Raw genomic sequence first — 9,040 nt, 5'->3', positions numbered from 1 at the left:
GGACCAGGGCATCAGCAAACCAGCGCGCGCCGTCACCGAACAGCCTCACTGAAGCACAGAACCCTCACTCTCTCACTCTCTCACTCTCTCACTCTCTCACTCTCTCACTCTCTCACTCTCTCACACACACACACACCGGCTCCGCACTGTGTTAGCATGTTGGGGGGGGGGGGGGGGGGGGGCTGTCCCCGTCACACAAGGACATCCTCAATTGTCATACACTTTGGCGAATAACTTAATATTCAGTGCAACTAATTTTGTACAAACCATGCTTGGCAAAATGTAACGAATGAACAAAATATCCAGCATTAAACAGCGTCAGCACCGAGCGAGCAGGCGAGAATGCGCCACGCCAATGAATGTAGGCCACTGTTTACGTACGGCATAGATCACCGCGTGAAAACAAAAACGCTTGTTCTCTCATTTTTCGCCCACGTCTCCATAACAACACGTGGCTGCCGTTACATAAGGATATCAATAGCAGACGAAGGGAGCGGGCTGGAACGGAGAGGTAAGGGCGTGGCGTGTTGGCACTCACCCGGCGCTAAACCTGTGTGCACAGTAAGTACCGGACTACAGTTGGAATTTCCCACAGCGATATTTGCTCTGAATGAGAATCTCACAGAGCGTGCGCAAGGACCCATTATCGAGCGCCCTCCAAGGACATTTCCTTTTTCGTTTCTTTTTTTTTTATTGAAAGTAGAGGTCACACCCTGGATTAGCCCACTGTACACGAGGAGAGGGAGCAATGACTCAGCCAAACTCTGCACCAACCCCCCCCTGCAAACACACACCAAAAGCGTCTTCATGAAAGGCCAACACTCCAGTTTAATTGCTGAGCTGTGTTCAGCATCACTTCACATCCGCAGTCAAAATAAACACAAATAAATATAAATTATAAGAACAATAAAAAACAAATTGGCTGTTGTCCCAGACTGCCAGTAACTCATCCATTACATAAGAGCTGCAAACAACGCTCAGCTATTTTTATATCCGCCATTTTGTGGATGTTTTAATAGCTGGAGCGCTGAAATGAATACCTGGTATGCCGGTGGTGCCAGAAGGTCCTGGAGGACTCAGTATGCCAAGCAAAGAGAACCTGAAATGACTGCAACAACAGTCGGAAACCCACTGAAATGCGGTGCGACTGAAATGCGTGACTAATCAAAGACTTTCTCAGAGGAAGTTGGGACACTTAAAATAGACTGCCAATCATCTGCTCTCTGGGGAAAAATGGAACGTTCAGGCACTCTCAGTGACCGAAGGGGCAGCCTGTAGCCTAGCGGTTAAGCCTCACTTTACTGAGACCAGGACGGTTGGTGGTTCAAGCCCCTGTGTAGCCACAATAAGACCGGTCGAGCTGTTGGGCCCTTGAGCAAGGCCCTTAACCGCACATTGCTCCTGGGGGAATTGGCCCATGCTTAGTCTGTAAGTCCCTTTGGATAAAGGCCTCGGCTAAATAACTGTAATGTAGAGTAAATAATTGATTTCACCAATTAGGTCTACCTCCTGGCTGAGGAGTTGTGGCACATCCAGGCGAACGGGACAAAATGCGGGTGAGCACTTTGGACTTTCCACCTCTGGTTAGCCCTAGACATGCTCCGACTGGCTGTACAGATCTCAGACTGCGGGTCACAGAAATCAGAGCCTCCGTGAGGAATCCAGTCAACGCTTCTGCTGGAAGTGACTGTGCCTCTGGAGCGAACCGCCGGAACAACCCGGAACAACCCGGAACAACACGGAACAACACGGAACAACACGGAACAACACGGAACAACCCGGAACAACCCGGAACAACACGGAACAACACGGAACAACACGGAACAACCCGGAACAACCCGGAACAACACGGAACAACCCGGAACAACACGGAACAACCCGGAACAACACGGAACAACACGGAACAACACGGAACAACGCGGAACCAGCCGATTTCACCGGGATGTGGGCTTCAGATCAAACTCAGAGCGTGTTATAGGGAGAGACACAGGGAGGAGTGGCAAATGGACTGCATTAATAAATGAATAAATAAATATCGTGCTTTTTTTCCCCCCAGCAAATATGGCGACACAAAGTGCTTTTCACTTGATGCTTCTCATTCACCCATTCCAACCAGCTCGTCACGAGCAATTGGGGGGTTAGGTCAGGGACACTTCGACACACCCAGGGTGGGATCGAACTGGCAACCCTCCGACTGCCAAACGACCGCTCTTACCCTCCTGAGGTAATGTCGGCCCAAAACCAAACACACGTTCCATAGACTCAGGTGTGTTCGCGGTCCGTCTGCAACGCACCCGTCCCGACTCTCCACAACGGGGCACCCGGGCACTCTGAGGCACGCCAGAAGGGCAGTGAATCCACAGCTCTGGCAGGGCTTCGGAGGACAGGCGGCCTGGCCCAGCGTTCTCAGGCCCAGTTCTTCCGGAACCAGAACCGGCCGACGTCTGGAGTCTGACAGTCTGCTTCAGTACCTGGCGCTCCGACTCACGCAAAACACGGCATGGAGCAGGCCAGGGATCGGCAGCCGACCCAAAATATATATATATATATATATATTTTAAAGCGAACACCACTCATGACCACACTTTGAATCCAGATTAAACACAAATGAGCTATAATAATACAGCCAAGAGATTGATAATGCTACGAATTATCTACGGCTATTATTGTTTGGAATGACACATTTACGTTCAGTCTTTACGTACGGCGGCCCATTCTCAGTAGCCCACGCTTCGGCGCACGACGCCGTCGCTCTGAACACCGGACGAGTGTGCCACCCGCGTGGGGGAAAACGTCCTCGAAAAACAGCCATAAACACTCCAGCTGAAGAGGAAGGAGAGTATTCCTGGATTCTGCAAGGCAAGACCGACCAGGAGAGGACATCCTGTGCCCCGTTTCCACCCGCGGCGGTAACATTCACACCGCAACATCACAGCGTATTTGGAGCGGGGGCCAGCCCGGCTAGTTAGCACTAGTTAGTTAGTTAGTTAGTTAGTTAGTTAGTTAGTTAGTTAGTTAGTTAGTTAGTTAGTTACTGTTAGTGAGAGCGGTGAAGTGTGGTGGAGGCTTGTAGCAGGTTACAGTCGACCTCGACAACGGTCCCTGATGACATGATTACATTTTAATTTTTTTTTTTTTTTACATTACATGGCATTTAGCAGACGCTCTTATCCAGAGCGACGTACAATGAAGTGCAGATCAAAACACAAGTACAAGTGCGAAGAGCACCCTAGAGGACGGTACGGTTCCGAGTCTTAGCGTGACCATAGACATTACAGCTGGACTCCACGTGACACTCAAATCACATCGTTGCCCTTGGCGACAGGCCAGTTTGACTTTTAGCCAACTGGTAGCGCGTTCGTCAAAAGACATCTTTGGACGAGACAGAGGCCGGGGCTCAAATGTCTAACTGGTTTCACGTTGCTATAAATCAGGGGTGTCCGAAAAGGGCCAGTGTGGAGGGGGGGAAGGTTTTTGTTTTAGCCCAGTAACAAGACACCTGATTCAACTAATAGCAGTATAGTACAGTACAGTTATTTAGTTGATGCTTTTATCTGAAGCGACTTACAGTTTATTAGACTAAGCAGGGCAATGTGGGGTTAAGGGCCTGGCCGAAGGGCCTAACAGCTGAATTAATCTAATTGTGGCTACCCCGGGGCTCGAACCCCCAACGTTCTGGGTCCCAGGGATGTACCTTAGCCACTAGCCTACAGGCTGCCCCTTGTAACTAATCATGGTCTTCAAACAAGACCTCGAGGAGTAGAATCAGGTGTCATAGCGCTGGGCTAAAACAAAAACCTGCACCCACACTCCGATGCTGGAGAGGGGAGACAGACAGTATTTGCACTATGAGGAAACAAGATATACATTACAGCATGTTCACAGAAAGCACACTAAAAGTAATGTTTTGGCACACGGGTCAGAAAAGTAAGAGGCGGTTGTGTACCAGTTCGATTATGTAACTTTTTTAGGACACGGTGTCCCAAATGTTACAAATTTGACATTGTAATGTGCACTGACTGCAGGGAAATGTGTTGCATATTTCCCCCCATCCATTTTCATATTCTTCACAAAACATAAACTCGCAGATTGGCAAGTGACTAAGCTTTTTAATATCAATATGGCGTTGCAAAAAAACCCTAAAAACTTTGCGTTTAAATAGCACCCACTTCATATTCATTCAGCAGGGAATGGAATTCCACTCACCGCTGCCTTCCAATGGGGTGGGGGGGGGGTGGCATTGTGACATCACAAACGGAACCTGAGTGCGGTCAGGTGATCTCGCACGCTATGCTGTAACGGCGGAATCGACTCTCAGTCCAAAGGACATGCGCTACTAAGCCATTACCCACAACCTGCCCAGAGTTAGAAAAGAGCTACTGGAACCCAGGACAGCCAGGTCAAACCCATCGCTAAATGAAGCGGCGTTTAAGACGAACCTCACCAAGCCAACCAGGAAGCATCGCAATTTCTTTTACATTCTATGCGCGGTGGCGGCGAATTATGAGCAATGGTAATCGCGAGAACGTGAGCGTCACACGCCTCTTCGTTTTTGTGCTGGAGCCTAATGTACGGGGCGGCGCAACGCATAGGAGTTCGTACAGACTCGGCCCCAGTTATAACCTGCAGAGGCGGCGCGAAATATGCGCTGAGCTCAGCAAAGCCCCGTGGAGCAGAGCGAGACCCCGCCGCCGAGTCTGATCTCCACGCAGCCTCGCAACTCCGCACAGACAGGCAGCGGCATTCCCGAAAGACTGCTCCTCTTTCCCTCCATCCCGCTCTCTCTTATCTCTTATCTCTCCTTTTCTCCCTCCCACAGACCAGAGGGGCACAGGACACTCCCGTGCGAGCTCCTGAGTGTCCTTGAGTGATTTTTCAGGCAATGTGTGAATGGGCAGGCGGCCCTCCTGTTCCCGTCCCAGAGAACAGCACCAGGACAGGACGTCCCACCTGCCCGACTGCCTTCCTAAATTATGGGCCCCCCCAAGGACAGTGAGTCAGAGCAAGCCTTCGTGTTTGTGTGTAGTCATGGAGATGGGGGGGGGGGGGGGGGCGAGCGGTGAAAAATACGAGGGAGGCCTACAAGGGAAATATGGAGAGAGACAGAACAGAGCTTCATGAGGGGGACCATTGACCATTGAGACAGAGCTGCACGAGGGGGCCCAGTGAGACGGAGCTGCACGAGGGGACCCAGAGAGACTCAGAATGACAGGTCACCAATCTCCACCATGTCCCCCCGCTTCATGGCTCACGCCATGCAGTTACATTACTGGAGCCCTGGTGTGCAATTACCTGCATCTCCCACAAAGACAGAGGAGGAGAGAGAGGGAGAGAGAGGGCAGAAGATAGGGGGAAAAAAAAGAGAGAACAAAGAGGGAGAGTCACAGGGAACCGAGAGAGGAGGAATGTATTTCAAGAGGCAAAAAAAAAAAAAAAAAAAAATGAATAAATGATTAACTCCGCTCCATTGACTTTGGCTATCTGGGAATGCGGCAGGTGATGACACATTGATCCAGCTGTTGAGCGGAAACACCCCCACTGGGGTGGAGGACACTGCACCAGGGGTACTAGAGGGCAGTTTTTGAGCTGGGACTGAATCTCCTCTCTCTCTGCGACCTGTGGCGTGGAGCAAATGTGCATTTTAATTATTTTTAGAGGGGACCCAGAGAGACAGAGCTGCACACGGGGACCCAGAGACAGAGCTGCGCGAGGGGACCCAGAGAGACAGAGCTGCACACGGGGACCCAGAGACAGAGCTGCGCGAGGGGACCCAGAGAGACAGAGCTGCGCGAGGGGACCTAGAGAGACAGCCTTTTTTTTTTAACAGTGCAACCTGAAAATATTTGTGCTTCCTGTTAATAATCTAACACCAGGGAGATCCTTATCACTGCTGATTAAAACCGTCTTAACAATGCTGGAGACACCTGAATGAAGCAACACTCCCACAATCCATTATCACTGGACTACTGAACTATTGAAAACATACGGCTGAATGGTCTCCCCAACTGCTGGCCACCACACCACCAGTAAGCAGCGTGGCTGACAGTGCGTGTGTGTGTGTGTGTGTGTGTGTGTGTGTGTGTGTGTGTGTGAGAGAGTGTGAGTGTATGTGTGTGTGAGTGTGAGTGTATGTGTGTGTGTGAGCATGAGCATGAGTATGAGTGTGTGTGTGTGTGTGTGTGAGAGAGTGTGAGTGTGAGAGTGTGTGTGTGTGTGTGTGTGAGTGTGAGTGTGTGTGTGTGTGTGTGTGTGTGTGTGTGTGTGTGTGTGTGTGTGTGTGTGAGAGTGTGAGAGTGTGAGAGTGTGTGTGTGTGTGTGTGTGTGTGAGAGTGTGAGTGTGAGTGTGAGTGTGAGTGGCAGGTTACACACACACACTGTGTCTCTCAGAAGGCTGTGAGTGGATAAAGTGCAGGGTTTGGTTCTCTCCTCAGTGAAAGCCTTTTCAGCCTTCGCCTCCCGAGGCATCGACACTCACACTAACGCAATCACTGCCTGCCACACCCTCAGCAAACACTCACTCTTTTTCTTTCCCTCTCCCTCTGCTTCTCACCATCTCATTCTCTCACACACACATCTGAACTCAGCGCAGTGGTCAGAGCAGCAGTGTGGAGCAGTGGTAGAGCAGCATTGTGGAGCAGTGGTCAGAGCAGCAGTGTGGAGCAGTGGTAGAGCAGAAGTGTGGATCAGTGCAGTGGTCAGAGCAGCAGTTGGAGCAGTGGTCAGAGCAGCAGAGTGGAACAGTGGTCAGAGCAGCAGAGTGGAGCAGTGGTCAGAGCAGCAGTGTGGAGCAGTGGTAGAGCAGAGGTTGGAGCAGCATGTTAAAGGGAAGGAAAGCATCAATACGATCAATAAGCCCCCACGGGACGGAAGTGTGTCTCACTCAGAAAAACAATCAGCTTCCAGTATTTGAATTGAGAAAATCTCCCCCATCACAGCATAAAAACTTAAGCACAAAGCGTCTTCCATGCGAGATTGGGCAAGGTTCAGGCAGGCACACACACACACACACACACACCACACTCTTACACTCTCACATACTCTTTCACTCTCAGACACACATACACACAGAGTTGCCTCAGAAAAGTTATATGCGCGTGTGCGTGTTCTCTTTTTAATCAGCGCCCTGTTCTTAGTTTTGGCTTTGTGCACAAACTTGTTCTTTCTCCAGCCCCACCCTATAATCCTTACAGTTCTCGTTCTGCCTCGGAACGGGTTCGGGTCCGCGTCGCTCCTCGCTGAACGGTCTGTCAAAACCCGAGGAGACCGGCCCGCAGGAGACTGGTCGCCCCTGAACGCCCCGCACAGGCGGCGTGTGCGCCCCCGCCTTCTCCCGGAATGCCGTAATGCCAGTTCTGATGTCCACGCTCTTCCTTTGCGCACTAAAACAATCTCTGCTCTGGCGACGTCCTTACTCTTCTCAGTCAGACAATGGCAGCTGCTATTGTGCGTTTTTATTGAAATTTTGGGTTATACGTCTATTCGTCTTTATCTTTAGCCCATTATAATGCACAAATTGGACTTAAAGACACTATAACCAATAACTAATGTTAAATAATTTCGTCAATGTATGTCATCAACTCTGTAAGACGCAATGTTACTCAATTCCTGTATGGGGAAGGCAATGGTCTTCAATTAAAATAAGAAATTGGCGAATACTTTTGCTTGAACCTCGATAATTCTCGGGGTTCCAAGTAACGTATGTTTCCTAATGGTTGTTTTTTTTTTCATGATTCGCCTTCTATTATCAAGCATACCGCCAACACGGAACCCACCAAACTTCAGTCAGTTTGCAACGAGCCGCACATTCACTCCCAACTCCAGTGGAGCCTAATTAAAGTCGGCAAGCGGAAGCCTAAACAGAAACAAATCTGTGAACCGCAAATGCAGTAGCCTACCTTAGTCTGTGTCCTTCCCGAAAACCTTGGACGGATCCAGAGTTTAATTTGTTGATGCGGAATCCTCTTCATCAACTTTAAACACGAAACTTGGATTCTCCATGAAGTTCTCCATTAGTTTAGATACTCCGTCCCGTTCGCCACTTCAGGTAGATCATTTCCGCAAAATGAGCCGTACCATGCCACAATATTATTGCCTGCGCTGTTTAGCTTTAGTTCCTTTCTGGCGTAGCCGCTCCAGTTGCCCAATCCTTTCACATGCTGACGCCCTGTAAACTTGTTCCGAATGAAAAAAAAAAAAAAAAAAAAGAGTTGCGCACTACTGCATACCTACATGTTGCTATCCAAACAGGTGAGGGCATGAAACACCTCAAAGGAAAATGTTCGTGCCTCTGTAGCTATGTTTTACCTCCCTCTAGTGGATAATATAGGTAATCGTCAGATATAAATAGGTCAAAAAGTAAACACCCTTATTGAAGTTAAACCAGTATGAAGTCATTGACAAGATATAACATAGCTTCCAGACATAGTTTTGCATAATTTATCATATTGTGAATACTCTTATTCAGAGAAACTTAATTTTTTTTTACATAGTATCCATTTCTACTACTGATATGTGCAATTGTGTATAACATTTTACTTTTACTATTGTACTTTGATGCATCTTATCTTAATTCTGTACAGCACTTTGGTCAACATACATATTAAAGGTGCTTTATAAACAAAATTGACATGACTTGACACGCAGTATCCATTCATACATGTATGTACACAGGACTGAAAGTATTTAGGTTAAGTACCTCACTCACAAGGGTACAATGGCAGGCTCCCACCTGGGAATAAACCTCCAGCCATTTTAGGTTGCACACGTACTCTAATTCCTTCCCCTTTACACTGCACTACACTACACGTTGATGTGTTTTATATATTTTGATTTTAAAGGTATGAAAAGTGCCTAAAAAGGTCATGTTTGGGGTGGTACACTATAGGTACATACAATTGAACATCTAGCCAGCAATATATAACTAATTTGTACATTTTTCTTGCTGGGAAAACATACTTATTTGTACCCAAAAGAGAACATTACTGTACTATCAGGGTACATTTGGGAAATGTGATCCTTGAAGAACAAACAGGTACCTCCA

At 48.5% G+C, this 9,040-nt stretch overlaps 1 protein-coding gene across 2 annotated transcripts in view; it reads right to left on the bottom strand.

The window, feature by feature from the left end:
- The window catches only part of si:dkey-157l19.2 (uncharacterized protein KIAA1522), a 48,851-nt gene extending 40,692 nt beyond the window's left edge, over positions 1-8,159 (bottom strand). For both annotated transcript variants that reach the window (XM_061218854.1, XM_061218863.1), the window contains exon 1: positions 7,896-8,159. The gene's annotated coding sequence lies outside the window, so the exon portion shown is untranslated. The remainder of the gene's footprint in view (positions 1-7,895) is intronic.
- Between the last annotated feature and the right edge of the window lie 881 nt (positions 8,160-9,040).

The sequence above is a fragment of the Conger conger genome, chromosome 1, assembly GCF_963514075.1.
Source record: "Conger conger chromosome 1, fConCon1.1, whole genome shotgun sequence".
NCBI classification, from domain to species: domain Eukaryota; kingdom Metazoa; phylum Chordata; class Actinopteri; order Anguilliformes; family Congridae; genus Conger; species Conger conger.
This window is presented reverse-complemented; position numbering and strand designations above follow the sequence as displayed.